This window comes from Pelobates fuscus, chromosome 9 (assembly GCF_036172605.1).
Source record: "Pelobates fuscus isolate aPelFus1 chromosome 9, aPelFus1.pri, whole genome shotgun sequence".
Taxonomy (NCBI): domain Eukaryota; kingdom Metazoa; phylum Chordata; class Amphibia; order Anura; family Pelobatidae; genus Pelobates; species Pelobates fuscus.
This window is the reverse complement of record NC_086325.1, coordinates 57,898,673-57,925,702: the sequence shown is the minus strand read 5'-3', so window position 1 is coordinate 57,925,702 and position 27,030 is coordinate 57,898,673.

Below are 27,030 nucleotides of genomic sequence, written 5' to 3'. Positions count from 1 at the left end.
GATTCTAGCGGGAGGACGGGGAAGAACAGAGCCTTATCGCCTAGACGTTTTTGATAGTTGTCCCATATTGAGATGGTGAGCCTGGTTGTGGGCAGCATTTCCGTAATTTTAGGTCTGTGGGGTCTTGGCAGCCAGGCTAGCACCGAGATGGGAAGACCATTTGCGTAGTTTTTTTCCTTCTCAGTCCACACCAGAGGCTCACTTTGGTGTGATGCCGCCAATAGGGGAGCTATGTGGGCTGCTTTGTAGTATCCCAGTATGTCCGGTAGGCCCATTTCGCCTTTGGCGAATGTTCTGTGCATTGTAGCTTTCGCAACCCGAGGTTTTTTGTCATTTATAATGTTCTGTAGGTCCCGAATATACTTGTGCAGGAGTTGTATTGGTAGCATTCTGAATAGGTACTGAATTTTAGGTAGGGCTACCATTTTTACATATGCTATTCTGCCTGCCCAGGATATGAATTTTCCCTTCCAGCTTTGTAGAAGTGTTCTGATTTCGCCAAGTAGTTTGTGGTAATTCGCTTTGAATAGTGAATTTGGTGAGGGGGTGAAGTTCACTCCTAGAAATTTGATATGGTCTTGCCTCCAGTCGTATGTGTAGTTGGCTTTTAGTTGTGTCAAGTCTTGGGTTGGAACGTTGATTCCTAGGGCTAGTGTTTTTGCTATGTTAAGCTTATAATAGGAGCAGCGGCTGTATTGAGTGAGAAGTTGGTGGAAATTCGGGAGGGATATGTGGGGTTGTTCTAAAGTAAGAAGGATATTATCAGCAAACAAAGTTAGCCTATATTCCCGTCCTCTGAGTGTGACTCCATGAATGTTTGGGTTGTCCCTGATTAGCTGGTTTAAAGGCTCTAGTGCTAGTATGTAGAGTAGAGTAGGGGGGAGAGTGGACAGCCCTGTCTAGAGCCGTTGGAGATAGAGAACGGTTTGGATATGAATCCCCGTTTACCACCTGGGCTGTCGGGGCTGAATATAATGCCGTGATTAGCGATAGGAATTGGGGGGGGAAGTTAAACTGTCGAAGGACCGCAAGGAGGAAGGGCCAGTGGAGTCTGTCAAATGCCTTTTCGGTGTCCAGGGAGAGTAGTACAGTTGGGACCCTCCCTCCTCGTAGCCCATGTAACATATTTAGTATTTTACGTGTGCCGACGGCTCCCTGCCTGCCCCCCACGAATCCCACCCCTTGATTAATGTTGGGATGATGGGTGCCAGTCTGTTTGAGAATATTTTTGCGATGAGCTTCACGTCTGTATTCAATAAGGATATCGGGCGTAGATTTTGGCTTCTATCTGGTGGTTTCCCTGGTTTCGGCAGGGTAGCGACGTGTGCCATCAGCATTTCCTGCGGCATAGTGCCTGTGGTAAGGACGTGGGTGAACATCTTTTGCAGGCAGGGGGCCAAGATTGGTGCAAATTGTTTGTAATATAGGTTAGTTAGACCATCTGGGCCTGGTGACTTCCCGAATGGGAGTACCTGTATGGCTTCTTAGATTTCTTGTGTGGTTATTTGGTCTTGTATGGTTTGCGCTTGAGTTGGCGACAGTGTTAACAGATGTGCTCTTTGGAGAAGGTTATCTATATCCTGTTTGGTGGGTTGGTGTACCGTGGTATCATTTTTTAGGTTGTACAGGTTTTGGTAATAACTGCTATGTTTACATTTGGGGTTAATCCAGCCTCTATTGGCTGTCTTCCGGACGGCCGCTAGAGGCGCAATTTTGCATCCATCGCGCAGAGCGTCCATAGGAAAGCATTGCGAAACGCTGTCCTTTGGATGTTTTGAACGCATGCGCATTCGGCTCCACTGACGTCGGACGGGGGAGCTGATGTCGGAGTGGGAGGAGAGGTCACCAGCGCTTAGGGAGCCCAGCGCTGGATTAAAGTAAGCAACTGAAGGGGTTTTAACCCCTGCAGCGCCACAGGAGGGGGACCCAGAGGGTGGGGGCACCTTCAGGGCACTATAGTGTCAAGAAAACCGCTTTGTTTTCCTGACACTATAGTGATCCTTTAAGTATCACAGGCTTTACATTCACCTTTTTTATAGCACTTTATTAATTAAACACAGAGATGACAATAATGAAACATCACATACAAAAGTAGATTTATCAAAAATTGAGACAATCACTGTGGATTTCAACATCAATTTTATTGGATCCCCTTATTTTTAACAGAACACTATACACCACTTGTTATAACAGACCACTTTGATAAATCTCCCTCATAGTGTTTATTCCTTCCCTAACTGAGAAAACATTACATTGTAATAACTGTTAACACAATGTCATGGTGCAACTTAAAAAAACTCAGTTGTCCTCTCAGGAGCAACGTACAATTGTTGAATTACACTATTGAGGCCAGTGGTGTATCCTGGTTTTGTGCTGCCCTAGGCACATTTTTTTAAATTTATTTTTAACACTTTTTTTTTATTTATTTTAACACATTTTTTTTTATTTATTTTTAACACATTTTTTTTTTATTTATTTTTAACACATTTTTTTTTAATTTATTTTTAACACATTTTTTTTAATTTATTTTTAACACATTTTTTTTTAATTTATTTTTAACACATTTTTTATTTATTTATTTTTAACACATTTTTTTTTAATTAAACGCCCCCCCCTCCAGCCTCCTTACCTTTGGGAATGCTGGGGAGGGGGGGTGTCTCTTCTTCCCTGGTGGTCCAGGGGCTCCTGGGCGATCGGGCGGCACTGCCTGGCGGGCGGGCGGCCGGCCGGCCGGCGAGGGAGCACTTCCCCTGAGCTGTCTGCTCAGCTCCCTCGCGCGCCTCAGAGTGAGGCTGGGAGCCGGAATATGACGTCATATTCCGGCTCCGCCTCCCAGCCTCACTCTGCGGCTGGCGAGGGAGCTGAGCAGACAGCTCAGGGGAAGTGCTCCCTCGCCGGCCGGCCGCCCGCCCGCCCGCCAGGCAGTGCCGCCCGATCGCCCAGCAGCCCGCCAAGACATTTGCCTTGGGCATTTGGGGGCGGCTTTTTTTGCCGCCCCCTGGAAAATGCCGCCCAAGGCAAATGCCTTGTTTGCCTCGCGGCTAATACGCCCCTGATTGAGGCCATCAAAATGGATGCTTCGGGCTATTTGAGCAATTTACCCTATTTATCCACATGATATTTTTTCTCTTGTGCAGTGATGCACAGGTACTAAAGGTTAGCAAGGGTTAGATTGTCAGGGTTTGCTGTATTGCTCATTCATAGAGAACCTGCCCACATTTTGGTTCCAGACTGCCCTTATAAGTGATCTCTCCCACTATGATGGACCAATCTTCACCTACACTGGATGAAATGTTATTACACAGCAGGGATACACCAAGTCTGGACTTTACACTTTTGGAATTACATTTTTGTTTTCATATATTATGTTTTGAAGAGTATCTTTCTTAATTTTGTATTATGTTTTTGTTGCATGTGTTTGGGTGACTGTATACATGTCGTATGGAGCACTGATCATTTAGGTATTTCTTTATGATATTAGAGGACTTCTCTGGGTGTCCAGCAGTCTTGCATTAGTCATGAGGAGCATCGACTTTTTATGCATGCTTCCCTGATCTTTGAGTCTTGTATGGTTCATTTAATACTACTGCTTGCACTCACGATATCATATAATGTTATAGGACTTGTTCCTTTATGCTTCAATATTATAGGTTTGTCCTTTTGGGCTGTGCATGTGTGATAAGGTATATTCCGGGGAGTCTTTTTCCGGGGCGTTCATTCATTATTTTGTATTTGGGACTTTTTTTTTTATTTAGATGCTAAGTGTTCTCTGCTCTGCATCAACCCTGTTACATATCATAGTATCATCAGCAAAAATACATACCTTACCATCAAGACCTTCTGCAATATCACTAATAAAAATATTGAAGAGAATGGGTCCAAGTACAGATCCCTGAGGTACCCCACTGGCGACAAGCCCATGCTTCGAATATACTCCATTGACTACAACCCTCTGTTGCCTGTCACTCAGCCACTGCCTCACCCATTCAACAATATTGGAATCCAAACTTAAAGATTGCAGTTTATTGATTAGCCTTCTAAGAGAAACAGTGTCAAAAGCCTTACTGAAATCTAGGTAAGCAATGTCTACTGCACCACCCTGATCTATTTTAGTTACCCAATCAAAAAAATCATTAAGATCAGTTTGGCACAATCTCTCTGAAGTAAACCCATGTTGTCTCTGATCTTGAAATCCATGTGTTTTTAGATGTTCAACAATGCTAACCTTCAACCTGGTTTCCTTTACTTTTCCCACTACTGAAGTAAGGCTTACTGGCCTATAATTGCTCGACTCCTCCCTACTACCTTTCTTGTGAATGGGCACAACATTTGCCAATGTCCAATCTTCTGGGACTACTCATGTTAACAAGGATTGGTTAAATAAATATGTTAATGGTTTACAAGTACACCACTTAGCTCTTTTAATAACTTTAGGTGTATTCCATCAAGTCCTATTACCTGTCTTAACTTTTGACAGTTGAAATAGAACCTCTTCCTCTGTAAACTCACATGTAACAAATGACTAATTTGTCCTTTTTCCTTCATTTTCATCTGTAAATACTGAATAAAAATATTCATTGAGGCAGTCAGCTAGACCTTTATCCTCTTCTACATACCTTCCTTCTTTTGTTTTTAATCAAACTAATCTTTGTTTTATTTTCCTTTTCTCATTTGTGTATCTAAAAAATGTTTTGTCCCCTTTTTTTACTGACTGCTATTTTGTCTTCTGTGTGTGATTTAGAGGCTCTTATAACGTGCTTAGCCTCTTTCTGCCTAATCTTATAGATCATTCTGTCTTCCTCACTCTTTTTTTTTTTTACAATTACTAAATGCTTTTTGTTTTTTACTATTGTGGCCACATTTGTGGAGTACCACGGTGGTTTCTTGAGTACTGAGTAGCCTAATGCAATTTTCTGTTGCCTTCAGCGGTGCAACTTTTAAATAATCCCATTTCTTTTGGACTCCATTTAAATTGCTCCAGTCTGATAATGACTCCTTTACACATATTCTAAATTTAGAAAAGTCTGTTTTTATATTAAACCACCCTGACTGATGATCACAGGAACCTAAACTTTCACCTACAGTAATATCTGACACCAAATCTCCATTTGTTAACACTAAATCTAGTATGACCTCTTTACGAGTTGGCTCCTCAACGACTTGTTTTAGAGACAATCCCAGTAGGGAGTTTAGAATATGTGTGTTCCTGGCACAAGCAGCTATTTTGGTTTTCCAATTCACATCAGGAAGATTAAAGTCACCCATGATGATAACTTCCCCCTTCACTGTAATTTTAGCTATTTCCACAACTAGTAGATTATCTAACTCTTCTATTTGTCCTGGAGGCCTATAAGTCACACCTACACGAGTTAGTGTGTGATTGCCAAATTCTAACGTAACCCAAAAGGACTCTATGTTTGCCTCACTAACTTTTATTAGGCTAGATTTTATGCTATCTTTCACATACAGGGCCACCCCTCCCCTTTCTTGCCTTTCCTGTCTTTTCTATATAAAGAGTACCCTGGTATTGCTATGTCCCAGTTATTTTTCTCATTATACCATGTCTCAGTAACAGCGACTAAATCTACATGATCAGTTGCCATTATTGCCACAAGTTCATGGATGTTATTCCCTAAACTGTGAGCATTTGTGGACATGACTCTAAGCTTGTAATTTTTTAACACACTTGCTACAGGCACCTTCTGTCCTTGTTTTGGGGGGCAATTGGATTTATGTTTTATAACTCTTTTGCCTCCCCCCCAGTTTAAATACATCCTAGCAAAACCTCTGAACTGCTCACTGAGAACATTTGTTCCCTTTTGAGAAAGATGCAAAACATCTTTTTTGTACAGTTTATTTCCATTCCAAACAGAGCTACCATGAGAAATGAAGCCAAATCCTTGCTCCTGACACCATTCACCAAACCACAAGTTAAAGTCCTTAATACACATCCACCTGTCGTTCTGATTGTTATGCACAGGCAGAACTTCAGAGAATGACAATGTGGAAGAAACCTGCTTTATATCATTGGCAAAAACACTAAAAACATCCTTTACCTTTGAAACCTCATTGCAAGCCAAGTCATTTGTCCCTAGATGGACAAGAACATCCAATTCCCCTTCCTGCTTTGCTCGCTTAGCAATATTACAAATATGTCTCTTGTCTCAGTGAGCAGTAGCTCCGGGAAGACATCTCACCATTCTTTACCATTCCACACTCCCTGTCCAAAAGAAAAAGATATTGTCTATATATCTGAGCCAAAGGCTGACATTCTGTACAAAGGCTCTGTCCAGATACATAAACGCTTCTTCAAAGGCCGCCATGAATAAGATGACATACGTGGGAACCATATTAGACTCCATCGCTGTTCCCTGTATCTGAATGTAATATTTCTCACCAAAGCTAAAATAATTCCTGTATAGTACTATTGACAAGAGTTCAACCAGATTTTCCAAGTAATCAGGACGAACAGGCAGGAAGAGCTGAATCTACCAAATTTGATCAGCAGAAATGTAGGCCTAAGAGTAAATTTCTTCCGCCACTAACAAATGCAAGTATTGAGACTTTTGTTAAATCCTGCCAGACGGAAATAGACAAGATACACTGGGAAAGACACTAGGATCTAATTTGAGCAAAGAGGAATTGTTGACCCTCAAGGAACTAAAAGATGATATGTCTATCTCCACCCGACCTGCTGCCAAAGGTGGAGCATTGGTGTTAATGGACACTAGTAAATACCTGGCAGAAATCGATAGACAATTGACCAACACAAACCATTATAGGATCCTTGATAGTGATCCCACAGATGAGCTTTAAGAAAGTATAAGAATCACTGGGGTAGCATTGGATGATGGACTGATTGAAAGGAGAGATTTTAATTTTTTTAACATAGATGATCCCAAAGTTCCATTTATTTATTTACTGCCCAAGATCCACAATGACCTAACGAACCCACCAGGCCACCCTATAGTATCTGGGTGTGGGTCAGTACTACAGCAATTGTCAAAATTTCTTGACATTCACCTACAGCCCCTTTTGTGTAATATGCACTCTTTTGTACAAGACACTATGGACTTTATTTGTACGTTAGAGATAGTAGGTGAGATCCCTACTGGTATCTTGTTGTGCACAATGGACATTTATAGTTTGTACACGTCCATACCACATGAGGAAGGCATTGAGGCCGTATTTGGGGCTACGTAGCAATTGGACATGAGTGAAGCATACAAAAGCTTTCTTGTTGAACTCTTGTCAATAGTATTATACAGGAATTATTTTATCTTTGGTGAGAAATATTACCTTCAGATACAGGGAACAGCAATGGGGTCTATTGTAGTGCCCACGTATGCCAACTTATTCATGGTGGCCTTTGAAGAAGTGTTTATATATCTGGATAGAGCCTTTGTATATAATGTCAGCCTTTGGCTCAGTTATATAGATGATATATTTTTCTTTTGGACAGGGAGTGTGGAGGACTTGCTATAATTTAAAGACAAATTGGATTACTGCTTGGATACTATCTCCTTTACATTGGAATTTGACTATCACGAGATGCATTTTCTTGATATGGCTATTCAGGTAAGCGAGGGACATTTGTTTTTTTTATTTATATCGGAAACCTACTGACCCGGTCTCACATCTACATGCTGATTTTTTTCCATCCCTCATATTTCATCAGACACTTGCCATATGTACAATTTGTCAGGGCACGTCCTATAGTGTCTGATGAAACTAAGTTTGAGGAAAGAGCAGATGAGTTGGTACAAGCGTTTTCCTCTAGAGCAGGGGTTCCCAACCCAGTCCTCAGGACCCCCTACCAGTCCAGGATTTGGGGATTACCTGGGTGTGTCTAAGGTGTTTAGAAAAAGGGGGAAAAAACACCTTAGACTCTAAGGTGTTTTTTCTTTTTTTTTTCTAAACACTTTAGACACACCCAGGTAATCCCTAAACCCTGGACTGGTAGGGGGTCCTTGAGGACAAGGTTGAGAACCCCTGCTCTAGAGGGTATGATACTGTTATGGGCAAATGCAAATATTACAAGTTCTAGAATAAAATGTTGTATTTCATAAACTGTGTACTTTGTCTATAAGAGATATTGCAAACTGACAAGGTGTTAGAAATGGAACATATTGTTTTTCATACATGTTTCTTTAAGCAATAACCTCTTGCCTACTTTCAGTGCATAATATGCTGTGTAGTTCTAACTTACACCATTTTGTCTTAGCTTAATGGAATTGGCCATGACATGTGCACCCTTACATTTTAGTTATGACCTTGTATGTTTGCTAAGTTAAGGGAAGTCCTAAAACTAACATTTAATATATGAATATGTGTACTATTAATATTTGGACACACAGAGGAGAGATTTGGAGACAGAGACACAGATGACAAAGATGTTGACATGTTCAAGAGGGTATGTTATTCTATTTAAAATAATATTGCAAGCCTATAGTTTAATCTTATAACTCTGCTATAAATTATTGTAGTGGATTTTATATGTCTATATATTTATATTTTTATTTAATAAAATATCTAAAAGACAAAACGTTATTGCTTCCAAGACAAACCTTATTTTATATTGTATTCTTAATTATTTATAAATTTTAAATAGAAGCTCTCTTGCTAACTATATAATATTATGGCTAAAGATATCTGTATGGTTGGCCCTGCTAAGTTCTATGCTTTAAGACTTTATAGTGGTAAATAAGGGAACCAGCTGCGGTTACAATATTGAGGCATTTTTGGAATGTAGGGATAGAACTAAATCACTCTCGAGATAAAAAAACGTTGTTACAGTAAGAGATAGAAGGTGCAAATAGTGGTATCCCTTGTGTGAGTTCTTTTTAAATACATTGTGAACAGGCATTGGAAGATTTTACAATCTGACACCAGACTATGATCTTGTTTTAATGATAGACCTTTGTTTTCCTTTAAGCGACATAGGAACTTTAGAGATTGATTGATGAGAAATGTAGATGTGGACGATCAGACTGGGAGAACAGATACCTGGCTTACGGCACTTCTAGGTATGTATTGTTGTGAGCACTGCATTAATTGTAATGGAGTAATCACTGGAGATCATTTTGTACACCTTAGGACTGGTAGGAGATATGCGATCTGGGAGTACTGTAATTGTCAATCTCAATTTGTGATTTACATGTTGAAGTGCCCGTGTGGATTGGCATATGTGGGCGAGACCACACGGACATTTACCACTAGGATTAGAGAACACAAAAGTAGCATCAGGACCAACAAGATTCAATATCCAGTGGCTAGACACTTCGCTGAAAAGAAACACATGGTATCACAATTGCGATACACAGTTCTTCAGCTAATAAAACCTCCGAAGAGGGGTGGTCCAAAGGTTACCTTGTTGAAACAAAGGGAGCTATACTGGATATACAAGTTGCAAACAATGTACCCAAACAGTCTCAACGAGGAAAGAGATTTATCTTCCTTTTTGTAAATGACCTTGTTGGAACTATTTTGATATCACTCTCTGCTTCCATACATAATCTGCCTGCGTATGGTTTGTATCTTTGTTGATTTTATTGCTTTTTAGATTTCAGTGCTTCAGGAGTTGTTGGGACATTGATCTGGATGCTGGAAGACTGGATATGCACTTGAATTAACACTGGATGATGGGATCACATTGGGGCTTGAAATTCTATTATAGAATATAATGAATGTGTTAACTAACGGAACAACGTATAATGATTGTGTCAGATATTTTATGCCTATAGGATTCGTTTATGTTATTTGAAAACATTTGGTTGTTTACATTGTATATTATTGTATCAAGACTCATGAATCTGAGTGAGTTGACATATATTGCCATGGATAATGAACATTTTGAGATGAGCAATTGTTTTGATCTATAAATAGATTGAGACATGGGAGCTTTTGTGAATTTGAGTATGGAGCCACAGAAAATGAGCTTTTTCTTGATATTTTTGTTGTTAAGTTGTTTACTGTGGAGTAAATATCCTCCTTATGTATTACATGTTGGCGACATGTCATTAATGGGTGGTATATTATTACATTTATTTTGCACTTTTTTATTGTGTCTATATTTAATGTTTTTGCTTATTTTTATTATGGTGTTGGTGGGAATTATGTGGTACTATTTACACTGAGGGTACGTTCACTTGGTGTGCTTAGTGCCACATGTTTTCCAATGCCATTATATTTTTTAAACCCTGCTCTTCTTTAGTTCTTGTAGGTAAGCCCTCTTTTATTCATTTTGTAGAGCAAGCTTGCTAAACTATATATCGATACTGACATCACAGGTGCGATATCTGAATGAAGGATGCATGCGTCAGCCTAGCAGTAGTGCGCATGCATGGTAGATGGCTCACTGATTGTGGATATTGCCTGTAATAAAGATGGCGCGAGCGGGTGGCAATTTCATTGTGAACGTATTCATGGATAATAATAAGCGTGGATATGGGGAGGAGCTTCTACTATATATTGACTTGTATAGATGTTTACATTATTATTGCTTTTGTTTATGTTGTAGTACCCATCATATTGTGAATGGGAGACTTTCTATTTAAATACTTTACGATTATGCCACTTCCGGTGTCGGTATATATATATATATATATTGCTTTTTCTAATATAATATATTGGTCCTTTCAGAGTAAAACATTTAATTATACAGTAAGCATACTCACATGCAGACACAAGACAATCTCACTGACACACACAAGCTCATTGATACACAGCCTAATAGACAAACAATTTCACTAATATACATAAGCTCATTGACATAAAAACACAAACTCACTCACTAGCAGGCGCACACACACACACACATACACATGCAAGCAAGCTCACTAGCAGGCGCACACACACACAGCTTAATGTAGTGGTTCTGGTGTCTATAGCCTGTCCCTGCAGGCTTTTGAATGTAAACACTGACTTTGCAGAGAAAATGCAGTGTTTACATTGCTTCCTAGTGACACCTCTAGTGACAGACACTCAGACGGTCACTAGAGGCGCTTCCTGTGTCAGTGCGGATTGGCTGAGATCATCAAGCTTGATGATCTCAGTCATAGAGGCAGAGACCAGCACGACGTTGGAAAAAAAAAAAGGTGAGTAAAACACTATTTTTAAAAACACACACAGACACCACGACTGACACACACACACACACACACACCATGACAGACAAAGACACACACACACACCATGACAGACACACACACATACCATGACAGACACACACACCATGATACAGACACACCGTGACACAGACGACACAGACACACAGCATGACACATACAGACACACACAGCGTAACACAGACAGACACACACACAGCGTAACACAGACAGACACACACACAGCATGACACAGACAGACACACAGCATGACACAGACAGACACACACACACTGCATGACACAGACAGACACACAGCATGACACAGACACACCGCATGACACAGACAGACACAGACACACCGCATGACACAGACAGACACACACACATGGCATGACACAGACAGACACACACACACCATGACAGACACACACACACACACACACACACCATGATACAGACACAGCATGACACAGACAGACACACACAGCATGACACAGACAGACACACACACACCATGACAGACACACACACACACCATGACAGACACACACCATGATACAGACACAACATGACACAGACAGACACACAGCATGATACAGACACACACACACAGCATGACACAGACAGATACACAGCATGACACAGACATACACACAGCATGATACAGACACACACACAGCATGATACAGACACACACACAGCATGACACAGACACACACACACACACAGCATGACACAGACGCACACAGCATGACACAGACAGACACACACACACACACAGCATGATACAGACACACACACACACACAGCATGACACAGACACATACACACACCATGATAGACACACACACACAGCATGACACAGACACACACACACACAGCATGACGCAGACACACACAGACAGACACACACACACACAGCATGACGCAGACACACACAGACAGACACACACACACACACACACAGCATGATACAGACACACACACACACAGCATGACACAGACACATACACACGCCATGACAGACAGACACACACACAGCATGACACACACACACTCCCACTGACATACATATTTTTTAGTACCTGTGGGTGGGCAGACTGGTAGCTGTGCTGGCGGCCGCAGGGAGAACTTGAAAGGCGGCCGCGGGGTAAGCTCTTCATGAGGCCGGGAGCAGGCTCTTCTGGGGGAGCAGGCTGTTCTGTCTCTGCTCCCCCTCCCTCGCGCGCAGCTTAATGAGACCGGAGCCGGAATATGACGTCATATTCCGGCCCCGGTCTCTTTCTAGCGCGCGAGGGAGGGGGAGCAGAGACAGAACAGCCTGCTCCCCCAGAAGAGCCTGCTCCCGGCCTCATGAAGAGCTTACCCTGCGGCCGCCTTTCAAGTTCTCCCTGCGGCTGCAGGTCACCCCGGCCCCAGGTGCCGACGGCCCACCGGGAAATTTCCCGGTATCCCGGTGGGCCAGTCCGGCCCTGGATACAGACACCTTTGATAAAAACAGCCAGTAGTTGCTGAAACGTTGGGGGATTAGTGGCTCGTGTCTCTGGCTTGAGGCTTGTGATACTTTGGTAATTACTGTAAGGTTTACTGTTTGCTTTTTTTGTTGCTTTGTCCTTTTTTTGTATTGATTAGTTTGGTTGTTCTAATAAAGATTTTTATTATTAAGTGTTGATGTTATAGTGTGCATCCTATATCTTATATTTGTGTACGGGATTATGGAAGGGGCGCACATTAAAGTGTGTGTAGTTTTTAATATATAAGAGTCGGTTGAGGTGTGCCGAAACCGACGCGAGGTTAGGCCTGCAAAAAGAGGGCCCACCCAGGTATAATGATATATAAAGAGGGTGTGGTGGGAGGGAATTTCCGAAATCGTCTAAGACAGGTGAGTAAGGGGTTTGCTGGGTTTAAATAGTGTTAAAATCCCTCCCACAACTTCAGGCATACGCCTTCTATTTGTGTACGGGATTATGGAAGGGGCGCACATTAAAGACATATTAAAGACATATTATAGAAAGCGAGCCTGATTTCTTCTCTGGACTTGGAATGTACCGGTCGTATGCCGAAGACTTCCAGCGTCCCATCTTCTCTACAAGATGAGTTGGAACTTGACAACTAGAGGCTGCTGTGGCAGCCCAAATACGGAATGAATGTCCCGAGAAGGAATTTGGATTGAGGTCAAGACTAATAAACGAGGAGCGAATGTATAGCATGAACTGTTTGAGAGATGTGCCAAAAATTGTACAAGCAACCATTATAATCGGAACGCACATATTATCATGAACCACATACAATACTTACACGTATCGTAAGCCGTAGAGTACATTTGCTTAGTATTAGTAGATAAATCTTACCTGCGTAGACTCTAACTCCGGGCATGATCGATACCTTTTTGACCAGCAGAGGAATTCTGGACTGCGTGTTCTTTCATCCTAACCGTTACGTTTAAGCAAAGATCTGACGTCAGGACTACAGAAGTGGCTAAGGTGGAGGATAATGCAGGGGACTTGAGACGACAGGGTTTGTGTTTATTAAAGATAATTCGTTGCCTGGAGCTAGTTCTTGTAGCATGCTGTGAGGAGGAAGGAAACGTGACACGTTTAAAATATGCAAAACTCAGATGCCCATGGAAACTCATGTGTAGTAGAGCTGCTAACTAATGGGTACCAATAGGCGAAGATAAGGACTATCCCATAAGAGTCGAGGCCGTGCCGTCAGCCCTGAGTTTGAGAGAGGCCCTACCTATGATTTGGGCCATGTGGACTTGTACTAACTACGCGCAGCAGGGTGTTAAACTCAAGTGTTAACCTGACCGTACACGTGTGATTACCCGCATTGAACCACAGCGAAAAAGGACTGAAACAGGCACCTGATGAAACTAACTGTTGTGATGTGAACTGAAGAATAGAATGCAAAGCCGTGACTCACCGTAGGGAAATGTTTGCACAAGAGAGGAACATGAACCGGAGCTTTGATTGTAGTTTAAATTCAAAGACGATATGTGGTTGTATAGCAAGTACCCTTATGGCAGTTACACGGTAGGCTTGGGATCGTAAATGTTAGTATGATAGGATGCTTAAGGTGTTACAACCTAAATCGAAACATCTAGCATGACCGAAAGTAACTCCTGATGGACTTCTTAAACTTAAATAAAGTGAAACGTGTACGACGTCAAATGCGTGATGAATGAATTGAATGCGCATGGAGGACCCTGTGAATGTCAAGCGCGCTGACAAGTCCCTAATTAGTAGATCAAGGATTTGAATGGTATGCGTTTGGTCGAAATGGAGGCAGAGTGATGCCTCGACGTTCGATATGAAACAAGTGGGAATTCTGTTCACCCGGTCTGAATAGATTGCTAAAGCTTATCCTGCATTGCTTGTATAAGTGACGTTGACGTGAAAATTAAGTGATAGTATGAGTTGATAAATGGTAATTTAGAACTCAATGTACTAAAAGCCCCCGAAATGTCGCGAAGTAATAAATAGTATATCTGTAATACATGAGTCTGGAAGCAGTCACTGTAAGTACGTCACGTCTGGAGGACCTGACGATGGTCCAATGCAAGGCCAAACCTGTACAACGTGTAACGTGAAAGGCAACGTGAGAGCCAACATACTTATTTAACTGAACATATGCCAACTGCTGGCCATGGTGTCTACTAGCTCGGCCTGGGCACGTAGTGTATGTGGTACCTAAGGATCACCAGCGAGTGACAGGTTGGGGTAATATATACATTGGTATCCTCGTACTGCTACAACTAAGTATCTAGCGGACCCTTAGCCCGTAAGAGACAACGTATTGAAAGCACAGGATTAGCCTTGTATGACAGTTCTGACGTACTGTTTGTATCACTGAAAGAGTATGTAACTCACAATCGAAACTAAAGCGGGAAATAAAGTGCTAGGATACCTGATGTGGTTATAGGATCTAAAACATAGTGATTATGCGTGATGGGTCTGTAGTGTGCCGTCCCCCCCCCCCCGGCTTACTAGGAGTGCGAGTGTGAGAGCGTGTGCGTGTGCGTGTGTGTGCTGGCTGACTAGCTAGTGCCGCAATGCGGCGAAACGATTACTCTAGGTTGGTGACAGGTGAGGCCCTGCTATTTGCCAAGCAGCTTGAGAGGCTCTATCTATGCGTTGGCGCGAGGGGGTAGCGTGGCCACTGAATAATGTGGCGGGGTGTCGGCCTCTCGGTGAAAGTTAAACATAAGATAGAATGGGAGTGACAGATGAGGCCCTCTCTATGCCACAATGCGAGGCGACTAGCTATGATTTGGCCCGAGGGGCGTAGTACCTCCAAGTATGAGGATGGGTGTTGGCCTCGCGGGACCACTAACCTATGGCGAAGAAGCCAGGGGGAATAACAACTAGTGGACACCTAGGAACCTAACAGCCAGCAGTTACTAACTAAGATGGAAGGTTAGGTAGTGAGAGAGGACATACTACAGAACGAAACGTGGGTAGCAACGAGTTAGGATAGTACGGTTTGAGCGAAACTGGAGTGCCCAGTGAGCATGTGGGGTCCAGATGGTCAGGACGTATAAACTAGAATGCGTGTACGATCGTATGTATGGCTCGTGGCTCGTGGCTCGTGGTGCCAGACCGTGGCCTTGATTCGGAATGTAATACGAATAAACCTTTTTTTTTTTTTTTTTTTTTTAATATATATATATATATATATATATATATGCTGACCTTGTACATAGTATAGGTAAAACACGTACTAGCCGTTGCCGAGGCTCGCTCACCAGAACTGCAGTGTGAAATGAGATGCACTTGACCGGTAACAAATGTGCTTGTCTGCGTAGGAGTACGCCGGGTTTCTCATTTAACGCATATTGCTGCACTGACTGAGGATGAATTAGGACTGGTTCAGACAATGCTTAGTTTGTAGCGTAAATGCAGTGATCCAAAGACCCTCACAATGATGAGCGGGTCAAAGAAAGCCAGTGCGGCGTTTTTTGAAATCTACCTATGATCGGCGCTCCTAATCAGATGCCCGTATGACTTCCTGTAATGCCACCAGCATGTTAATCAAGCCCTCTGTGGGGATTGTGTTTATGTATGAAGGATCTAACTGTGCGGAGGGAAGCCTTCACTCCGTGTTAAATCGTCATGAATGTGCAACTGTGTACAGACAATGGGAGAGGGGGGTGTGGGGAGAAGAGGGGGATCACCTTCCTACCCAGTATACAGACAGTGTAATGTAGACAAGACACTGTATACAAAGACTATCCGTATGCAGCGTGTGAGCGGCTCTGAGTCTGTGCGTTGCAGGTAGCGCAGGAAGAGTGTAATAGTATGCTAAGGCTGGAGAGTTAGCAATCTAACAGGTGCGTAGATCCACGTCATATACGCAGACATGTCCGTTAAAACAAAGGGGGCACTTTTAACCCCTTCATGCCTAGGGCATGAATGCAACTCTCCGCTCTGCATTATCTGACATGTGATTGACACGTTCATTAAGAAAGACAGAACCCGCTAACCATTCCGTTACACAGGATAGCCTGTAAAATGCTCACATGTGCCTTGTATTTAATACAGCCATCTGTGTAACAACATAGGCGCGTTAGAAAGGTGACCTGCCCACAGAGCCTACATGTAGTTCCGCACGAGTTATAGTTGGTACAAAGCACATACATACCATAAAAATTACAAGAACGGTTAATAGGTTTGTAAAGACTTAGTTATCATCCAGATTACAGCGCTCTCCTTTCAGGGTGAGCTCTTAAACCTCATTATCTCACAGCCACCGGATGCGCAGTACAGAACTTCTGTAAAGTGTTATGCGAAGTTAGTACCACTCTACTCCTCCTGCATGCAGACTATTCTTGAGAGACCAGTTTAATATTGAATAAAAGAACGTTTTTTGTTTTGTTTTATGTTTATTTATTTAGTTATTTTTTTCTGAGATCCTGGCGAGTTTTCGTATTCGTATGTCACAGCTTCGTGGCATCTCAGACAGTTATGGCATCGATTATGGGGCCCTGCAAAACATTTACTGAGTCACAGCTGGAGATTGGCAATTAATCTCCATCTGTGACACTCGGGGGACGGAGAATTCATTTAACTCTCTCCATCCACCACCAGAAATCCCTCTCCGCTCATGGAGTAAAAGTCGTGTGCTCGCATTAACCCTGAATGTACTAATCCCCATGAGAGAGAAACAAGCATGTAAAAGTAAAAATAAAACAGCAAATGCACGTATAGATTAATGGCCAGGGCCGTTAAACCCCCTACGAAATGATAAGTTTTAATATATTCCTTGACCGGCATGCGTGAAGCAGACTGATAGAATTACACCAACATTCTATATATATATTTTTGCGTGCCGAGACGAACTGGCTGTACAGAGTATGGAATACCGTCAAGTGATGCGTACGGAAAGGACGTATACAACGAAGATTATCCGAAAGGACTTACAGTTCGAATCGATGAATGGCTTCCGAGGGGTACGAAAATACTCACAAAACCGGCGGGCTGTGTACGAGCGTCGCGGCAGACTGACGTCAGAGGTCCGTGAAGCGGAAATGAAGGCGGGAATTTCCGAAATCGTCGAAGACAGGTGAGTAAGGGGTTTGCTGGTTTAAATAGTGTTAAAATCCCTCCCACAGCTTCAGGCATACGCCTTCTATATATGTTCCAGCTTTAAGACACCTATACTGTTGAGACAGGAAAATTATAAAATGACAATCAGCTGATGAGAGCTCCATAATTTTAAGTAGAAATGTGTCAAGGGGCACTACTACAGTATATACAGTGATCTTTTGTAAATATTGTTTTATTAAAAAATAAATACAAATTCAAACGTATTTCTAAGTTTAAATTGCATTAACAAGATCAGCTCAAAGTCAGAAATTATGTAAACACTCTGGGGTCTATTCACTGAACTACACAGTAATGAGCTCACTAGTAACTTAATCTATTGACACAAATCAGACAATTAGCTGTATGAGTATTGCAAGAGTGAATTCAAATGCAATTCTTAGAATTAGCAAATCAAATTAGCCGAATTTCAAGTCAGTATAGTTCCTGACAACTTCTGGGTTAAATTTGTATTTATGAAAAATAAACCATTTACCATTCTACTGGTAACTGCAAAATTATGAGCATAAAATAAAAATAATAATAAACAAAATAATAGATAATTCACTCTGTGGGAACATATGGGGTCTGCTTACTGAATTACACTTTCATTTGGCTCAATTGTCTTAACTATAGCTAACAAAATTTCTCTGAGGCTCACTTTATTTGCTATCACTATCAACCTAATTGAAACCACACTGAGCCAAATGGGTCGCTACTATTTTGAAATAGATCTCATTGTTGCAGTGCGATTTATTTGAAAATAGCAGTAAGAAAATAAACAGTTGTGACTCAATAAGAGTGCCTAATGGTGTCTCGTATAGCTAAAATATATTCTTATAAATATATGGGCATCTAAATTCATATGTTAGAACATAAAACATGGTGTAGAAAAGTGGAGTACTTAATGAGAAAAAGTATATTTGGAAATTTCTCTAGTGCTTAATATTTTATACCATGTATAGATTACACTTTAGTAAACAGGTATATTTAAATATTAAATATAAGAATGGGTTTTACAATACAAAAAATGCTTGGTTGAAACAGTCACCTTGGGACAACCAAACCCCATGCCTTCTTGTTGCACATTTATAGAAAACAATACATGGTATCTTGTCCAAATTGATCAACTCTCCACCACCCCTCATTTTCCTCCACACAACTACACCTACTCAGTGGTGGTTTCAAGGGGATTACAAAGCAAGTGCTCCCTCTAAGATATAAGGGGCATTTACCGTTCACCTGCATGCAGGGCCGGTGCTAGGATTTTTAGTTACACAGGCGAAGATGCATTTTGGCGCCCCCAACCCTCATTAAAAAAAAAAAAAATGCATCTTCACCTGTGTGTCTTTCCTCCCAAGCCACAGGCATCATTTTTCAGTCACACAGTCAAAGTCATACAGGTACACTGTCATACAAAGACAGAAATAATCATACAGAGACATACAGACACATACAGTCAGAGACATACAAGCAGAGATATACATGCATACAGAGACATGCAGGCATATAAAGACATACATGCATACAGAGGCATACCGTCATACAGACACATACATACAAAGACATTCAGGCACATACATACAGACATACAGGCATAAAGAAACATACATACAGAGACATACAGGCATGCAGACACATACATACATACAGAGGCATACCGTCATACAGACACATACAGAGGCATACCGTCATACAGACACATACATACATACAGAAACATGCATACAAAGACATACAGGCATACAGAGACATACACATACGTACATACAGAGACATAAAGGCATACAGTTACATACATGCATACAGAGACATATATACAGACATTCAGAGACAAACATACATCCAGTTACATACATGCATACAGAGACATACAGAAACATACGTACAAGACATACAGACACATACATACATACAGAGGCATACCGTCATACAGATACATACATACAGACAGGCTTACAGAAAAATACATACTCACACACAAACTCACAGACACATACTCGAACACACACACACACTGACAGACACACATACTCACATGCACACACACACTGACAGACACACACACACACACTGACAGACACACACACACTCACTGACAGACACACACACACACTGACAGACACACACACACACTCACTCACACACAAACACTGACAGACACACACAAACTCAGACACATACTCGAACACACACACACTGACAGACACACACACTGACATACACACTCACACACACACATACACACACAGTAATTAATTATCTAAATTAAATTTAAATTTCCCACCCAGCCTCCCTACCTGGAGTGCTGGCGTGGGTCTTTCATTGGTGGTCCAGTGGGGCTGCTGGGAGGCGTGCGGCTGAAGTTGATTAGGAGGCGGCAAGGGAGCTCTGATCTCTCTGACCGGCTCCCTCGCAGGCTGTTTTCTGATGCCGCGGGAGCCGGAATATGATGTCATATTCCGGCTCCTGCGGCATCAGCAAAAGGCGCGCGAGGGAGCCGGTCAGAGAGATCAGAGAGCTCTCTCGCGCCTCCTAATGAACTTCAGCGCCGCTCCGGGGATCCAGGAGGTGACCAGGCAGGAGGGAGCACTTCCCTCCTGCCGGTCACTGGAATTTTGCGCCCCCAGAGCCGGTGCGCCCTAAGGCGGCCGCCTGTGCCGCCTTATGGACGCGCCGGCCCTGCCTGCATGGGCCGAATGAAAGACCATATGCATGAATCTGAATATCTATCTATGTAAAGGTGTATACGTTCTTGTGTCTCTCTGTTTGAGGATATATATATATGATGGTATCTCAGTGGAGATCGAAACGTTGCTTGATTTTCCCTTGTTCCAATTAAACTGCTGCACAAGTGATCCTACTGCCTGAACTATATTTGCATTTGGTCATATGTTTGAAGCTTTCTATGCGTCTATCTTCTGTCCGTACTCCCACCTCTGATGCTCGCCTTCAAGATTTCTCGAGGGCTGCACTGTTCCTGTGGAACTCACTTCCCTCCTCCGTTAGATGCTAACCCAGTCTCCATTCCTTCAAAAAATCGTTAAAAACCCACTTCTTCATAAAAGCGTATCAATTAAACTGTTAATAGCTCCCAAATGATTCCTCTTCTGCAACTGTTACTAGTCTAATACTATCCTTGCCTTTTTGTGTCATTTTACCCCACTCCCTCTAGCATGTAAGCTCATTGAGCAGGGCCCTCAACCCCTCTGTTCCTATGTGTCCAACTTGTCTGGTTACAACTACATGTCTGTTCGTCCACCCATTGTAAAGCGCTGCGGAATTTGACGGCGCTCTATAAATATCATAATAATAATAATAATAATAATAATAATAATGTGTGGGTATGTTGACATTGTATCTGTATTTTTATGTGTATGTATGTGTGTTTCTGCAAACATATGTGTCCATAAACAAAATATATGACACAACACCCATTGTGCCCTTACTGAATTCAGGCTCTAGATTCGTCCTTGCGCCCTCTTCAGTTACAAAATATTTCTCATTATTTACATACTAAATATGGCTTTATTTGCTTTAGATGCAGACCTAAATGCAAATTATTATGATACCTGAGAAAATGAATTGGGGAAATCCTATTTAGCATCTCAGACATGAAGACCAGTTATAAAGTAATCTGGTAGTGAATATATAAAATGATTATGGTTGAGAGGTTTAAAAATATAAAGGTGCTCCAATCACCAATGTGAGTCACTTATTCACATAGAAAGATACAATATTACAAAAATGTGGATGGTGAGAGCACACAACAGAACTTTAACCTTTTAACACATGTAAAAATACACACCACTCTTGTAGATCTGAAAATAAAAACAAGAGATATATAGGGTAATAACGTAACAGTTATATAAATAGAAGATTCCAAATGGTTAAACTCACATGGTCATGAGCAGGCCCGGACTGGCCATCGGGCACACCGGGCAAATGCCCGGTGGGCCGCGGTGGCCATGGGCCGTGGCCGGCAGGGGAAGGTCCCAGGATCTCCCCTGCCGGTCTATGCAGGGCCGGCACTATCCGAGCGCCGGCCCCGCTGTGTGCCACGATGGGCCGGTGGGTAGATCAAAGATCTCCCTCACCGGCCCACTGAGATAGACATGCGGCTGGGGAGGGAGGGAGAAGACCCGGCGGAGCTCCATCTTGCAGCTCCGCCGGGTTCCTCTCGCGAGATCCGGCGCATCGCCATGGCAACGACCGGATCTCGCGAGAGTGAACTCTAGCCTCGCAGGCTAGAGTTCACTCACCCACTGGACCACCAGGGATTCTGTGCGAGCGCCGGTCCCCCCTCCCACTCACCACCGTGCCGATCCCCCCCCTCCCAGGCCAAAGGTAAGAAGGGAGGGGGGATTTAATGCCTACTTATTTTTATTTTTTTACCAACCCAAAACACACACAGACAATCCCTTCTAATACTCACCCACAGCACTCTCACACCCATCACACACAGCACTCTCACACCCATCACACACAGCACTCTCATACACAGCACTCTCACACCCATCACACACAGCACTCTCATACCCATCACACACAGCACTCTCACACCCATCACACACAGCACTCGCACACCCATCACACACAGCACTCTCACACCCATCACACACAGCACTCGCATACACAGCACTCTCACACCCATCACACACAGCACTCTCATATCCATCACACACAGCACTCTCACACCCATCACACACAGCACTCTCACACCCATCACACACAGCACTCTCACACCCATCACACCCAGCACTCTCATACCCACCACACACAGCACTCTCACACACAGCACTCTCATACACAGCACTCTCACACCCATCACACACAGCACTCTCATACACAGCACTCTCACACCCATCACACACAGCACTCTCATACACAGCACTCTCACACCCATCGCACACAGCACTCTCATACACAGCACTCTCACACCCATCACACACAGCACTCTCGCACCCATCACACACAGCACTCTTGCACCCATCACACACAGCACTCTTGCACCCATCACACACAGCACTCTCACACCCATCACACACAGCACTCTCGCACATAGCACACTCGGCACTCTCACACACATCACTCGCACACTCAGCCCACAAACATCACACACACAGCACCCCTCAAACACAGCATCCATCGCACACACACTGCACCCTTCACATACACACTACATCCCTCACAGACACCCACTGCACCAAACACACACACACACAATACTTCCGAACATATTTATATTATATATATATATCTTATACCTTGTCTATATATATATACACTACAGCACCCCTCACACACATACTGCAGTCCTAAACACATTACGTTCCAGACACACACTAGATCCCTTACCCAACTCTGGATCATATACGCACACTAGATCCCTTTATACACTCTGAATCCTTATATACACACACTCACTAGATCTCCTACACATCCTGGGTCCTTCAAACACACACTAGACTCCTGTATACACAAACACTGCGCCGTCTACACACACACATACTACATTACTAAAATACACACTCTGGATCCCTTATAAACACACTAGTTTCATTGTAAACAAACACATACTACACCCCAAAACACACACTCTCTACAACCCCTACAAACACTACATCACCTATATACACACACTATAGCCTGTATGCACACACTTACATTCTCTACAGCCCCTAGCCATATATGCATTACATTACACCAAAAACACAACACTACTAAAACCGACCTTATTACACAATACCACACCACAATCAGCTCACTCTACACACACGCAATACCACAAGCAGGCTCCAAACACATGCGCAATACTCTTTCCTGGCCCTTTTGTCTCCTGGTATCCATTTATAGAGACACCAGAGACAAGTTGCAAGGAAACACAGTGCAAGCATGTTATTAAATTTGCTTGCACTGTGCAGAACAAATACAGGGCTTTTTTTCTCATGCTAGAGCTCTTTAGCAGAGCTCTGCGCATGGTCTGCCCTGGAAGAGCATTGAACCAACATGCTCACTTTGAGAGGTGGCGTGTTTTTTGTCATTGGTGATGACGAAACACACCCTCTCTGCCCCGCCCCCTTCTTAGTGGGCCTCCGTGATCAAAAAAATACCCGGGCAAAATTTTTCTCCCAGTCCGGCCCTGGTCATGAGACACTTAAAACAAGCTGACTCTGACTAACAGCATATCAAATCAGCGTTTGTATATTGATACTCCAAGCTGGCTCCCCTCTGTGGTCCTTAATCCTTATGGCTTCAATTACTCCAGCATGCAAGAGATATGAAACAAAGATTTATTGGACACATTATAGGTGCCTAAACATAAGTAAATAAAACAAACACTCTTATTGTAAAAAGTCCTCTGGACATGAATAAAACTCAACGCGTTTCGGCACGTAGCCTTTTTCAGGAGTTCATCCTTCTCCTTCTTTCGCCTTTTGGCGCTCTTTTCACCCTTCCGATTACGGTCACTTCCTTGTTCCGGTCGCATCCTTAGTCGCAACGTCCCTTGAATATGACGTCATGACACTCTCTTTGTAGTAGCGTCGTGACGTCTATAGTTGGGGCGGGACCTTCCGCCGTCCGGGTATTGCCCAATTCAAAAATGGATTCTCAGGAGTCCAACAGGGAAAAAAAATTGACTTGTAATCACAATTAATCTCTTTGATATTGCTATGTTGCCATGTATTTTAATGACATCGTTCATCTATACAATTCATTTGGATTTAATAAAACAACACTAAACACACAATATAGAAAATGGAATTTGCCATATCTGCTGGAAAGGAGAAAGAGTGGAATATCTATTCGCACTCATATTTTCATTGCAAATGGCATTTTAAATAGATTAAAACAATGTATGCATATAACAGTAAAAGTAAAAATTTAGATCAAGCCAGATATAAAAATTCCTTTATATAATAATAAAAGTATTATATAAAAATATTTATAAAAATATTTAATAAATATATATATATATATATATATATATATATATATAAAAGATATGTGAGAAAAGGGGATAGAGGCTGCAATAGCATTATAAATATGGGGTAATCTCAAAATCTGCATTTAACCCTTGTGGCATTAAAGTATCCATATTAAAAATCCACATAATTTCAGTTCTATTAAGTAAATTTTCTTTGTCTCCCCCTCTCCAATGGATGTCAACCTTTTCAATTGCTACGAAGTCTAAATCTTTTGGATCACTATTGTGGTGTTCCATAAAATGTTTAGACACACTATGATTCATAAATTGGCGGTTAATATTATAAATATGTTCCCTAATCCTAGTTTCAAGGTTACGGGAAGTTCTGCCTATATATTGTAATCCGCATGGGCAAGTTAACACATAGATGACACCCTTACTATTACATGTTATAAAAGATTTAATATCATATTCTTTTTTGGTAATATTTGATAAAAATTTGGAAGTCTTTTTGTTTTTACCTTTTCTTATTTTACAACCCCTACATTCCCCACAATAATAAAAATCTTTTGGTTGTTTTAAAAAATTATTACTATCTTCCTTATCAACCTCTAAAAAACTTTTAGTTAAAACTTGTTTGAGATTCCTCGCCCCCCTAAAAATAATTTTTGGTTTATCTTTAATAAAATTGGTCAACTTATCATCAGTTTTTAAGATAAAATTGATGAGTCAGGAGCAAAACAAATAAAACCAATATTTGTTCCTGACTCATCAGATGCAGGCATGAAAAAATAGATAAAATAGTAAATAAAGAATAGTGCCAGCACAATCAATGCATTACAAAGTCAATAACAGTCTGTACGCAAGCAATTTTAATGGACCACTCTGAGCACCATAACCACTGCAGTATGGTATGACTAATTAGATCAATTTCAAACCACCGGGCATCGATATCTGCCTCATTTCAGATGGAAGTAAAATCCAGAAGCTCCTACCAGGTGCCTCCATTACTTCATCTGAGCTAAGCCCTGCAGTTCAGGGTCAACTCATTAGCTGAGAGCTGATCAATCTCAACCAATGAGCTAAGCTCTGCACTGTCTGGCTTACTTTAGACAAGAGTTTCCAACTGAGAAGAGCCAGGCAACGGATCCAATGTAAGTCAAAACATTACTAAATATTACAAAATGGTTTGACTACTTATAGAGACTTGAATCAGGCCACTCATTCTACATATTCATTACAGCATACTTTAGTAGTTAGGGTTCTTAGAGTATTCATTTAATATAGGCATTAAACAAATGGAAAGTCCACATTTCAATCTTCAATTTGATGAATTGTGAAAAAGTCTATGGGCTGTTTTAAATGAGGAGCTAAGAAAGACAAACTTTGCAGATAAACATAAATAAAAAGAAAAATATATAAAAACAAAAATATAAAAATGTTTTTCTAAATAACCACCAGCTGTCACTATTCAATATATTTTAGTAGTTGCTGCTATTTCTTTGTGTCTGCATATTATAGAACATGCCTGTGTAGTTTTTTTCTTTGTAAAATAAACAAATGTTTCAATAAATTTGTTTCTAGTTTTCATCACAGTTCTGAACGCATCACTAATTCAGTGTGTTACATATTATTTGACAACTAAATAGAGCTGTAACAGGGAAATTTTACTTATTGCCATTTAAAAAACTGCAGTTTGTGTGCATAGAGAATTTTCAACATGTAGGTACCATAGAGAACAAAAAAAGAACAAATAAAGAGAACACGTTTTACTCTGCAATTTTGTTATATATTTATGGGTATATATATAGGAAAAAGTTTTTTTTTTTTTTTACGATACCGATTACTAGGTAAACAACTGGCATAAAATGTGCATAATGGTCAGGCTATGTTAACAGCTTTCTGTAGAACTGCAGAAAAGTTTAAAAACATAAGAAAAAAACAAACAAAAGAATGGTTTGCAAGCTCGGTTCATTTAAAGATTTCACAATTGTGGGTGGTGTAATTACATTAAAAAACAAAGAAGCATAAGGAATGAGTTTCAGTAATGGATGTGCATTTACTGCATCTCTTCAAGCAATGTACGGCTTTCCACCAAGGTTAAACACTATTTGTTTCTTAGGAGCGTGCATATTTTGGAGTAGAGTTTAAGCAATAGATTCCCAACTGAATTAGTAACAGGTATTGGCTGTAATCAAAATAATGCTTTTGTTTGAATGTTTAGTTTACGCAATTTGTGTTTTGTACTAAATGCATAAGACCATTTTGTGTGTGTCTAATAACAGTTTCATCCAGCCTTCAAATTACTGGCAGTGTAATTCATCTATCAACATTAATAATACCGTAATATTTTTCTAACCTGCAGTGTAAAATAAAGCTATCAAGAATTTTTTACATACTTTTTTTGTTT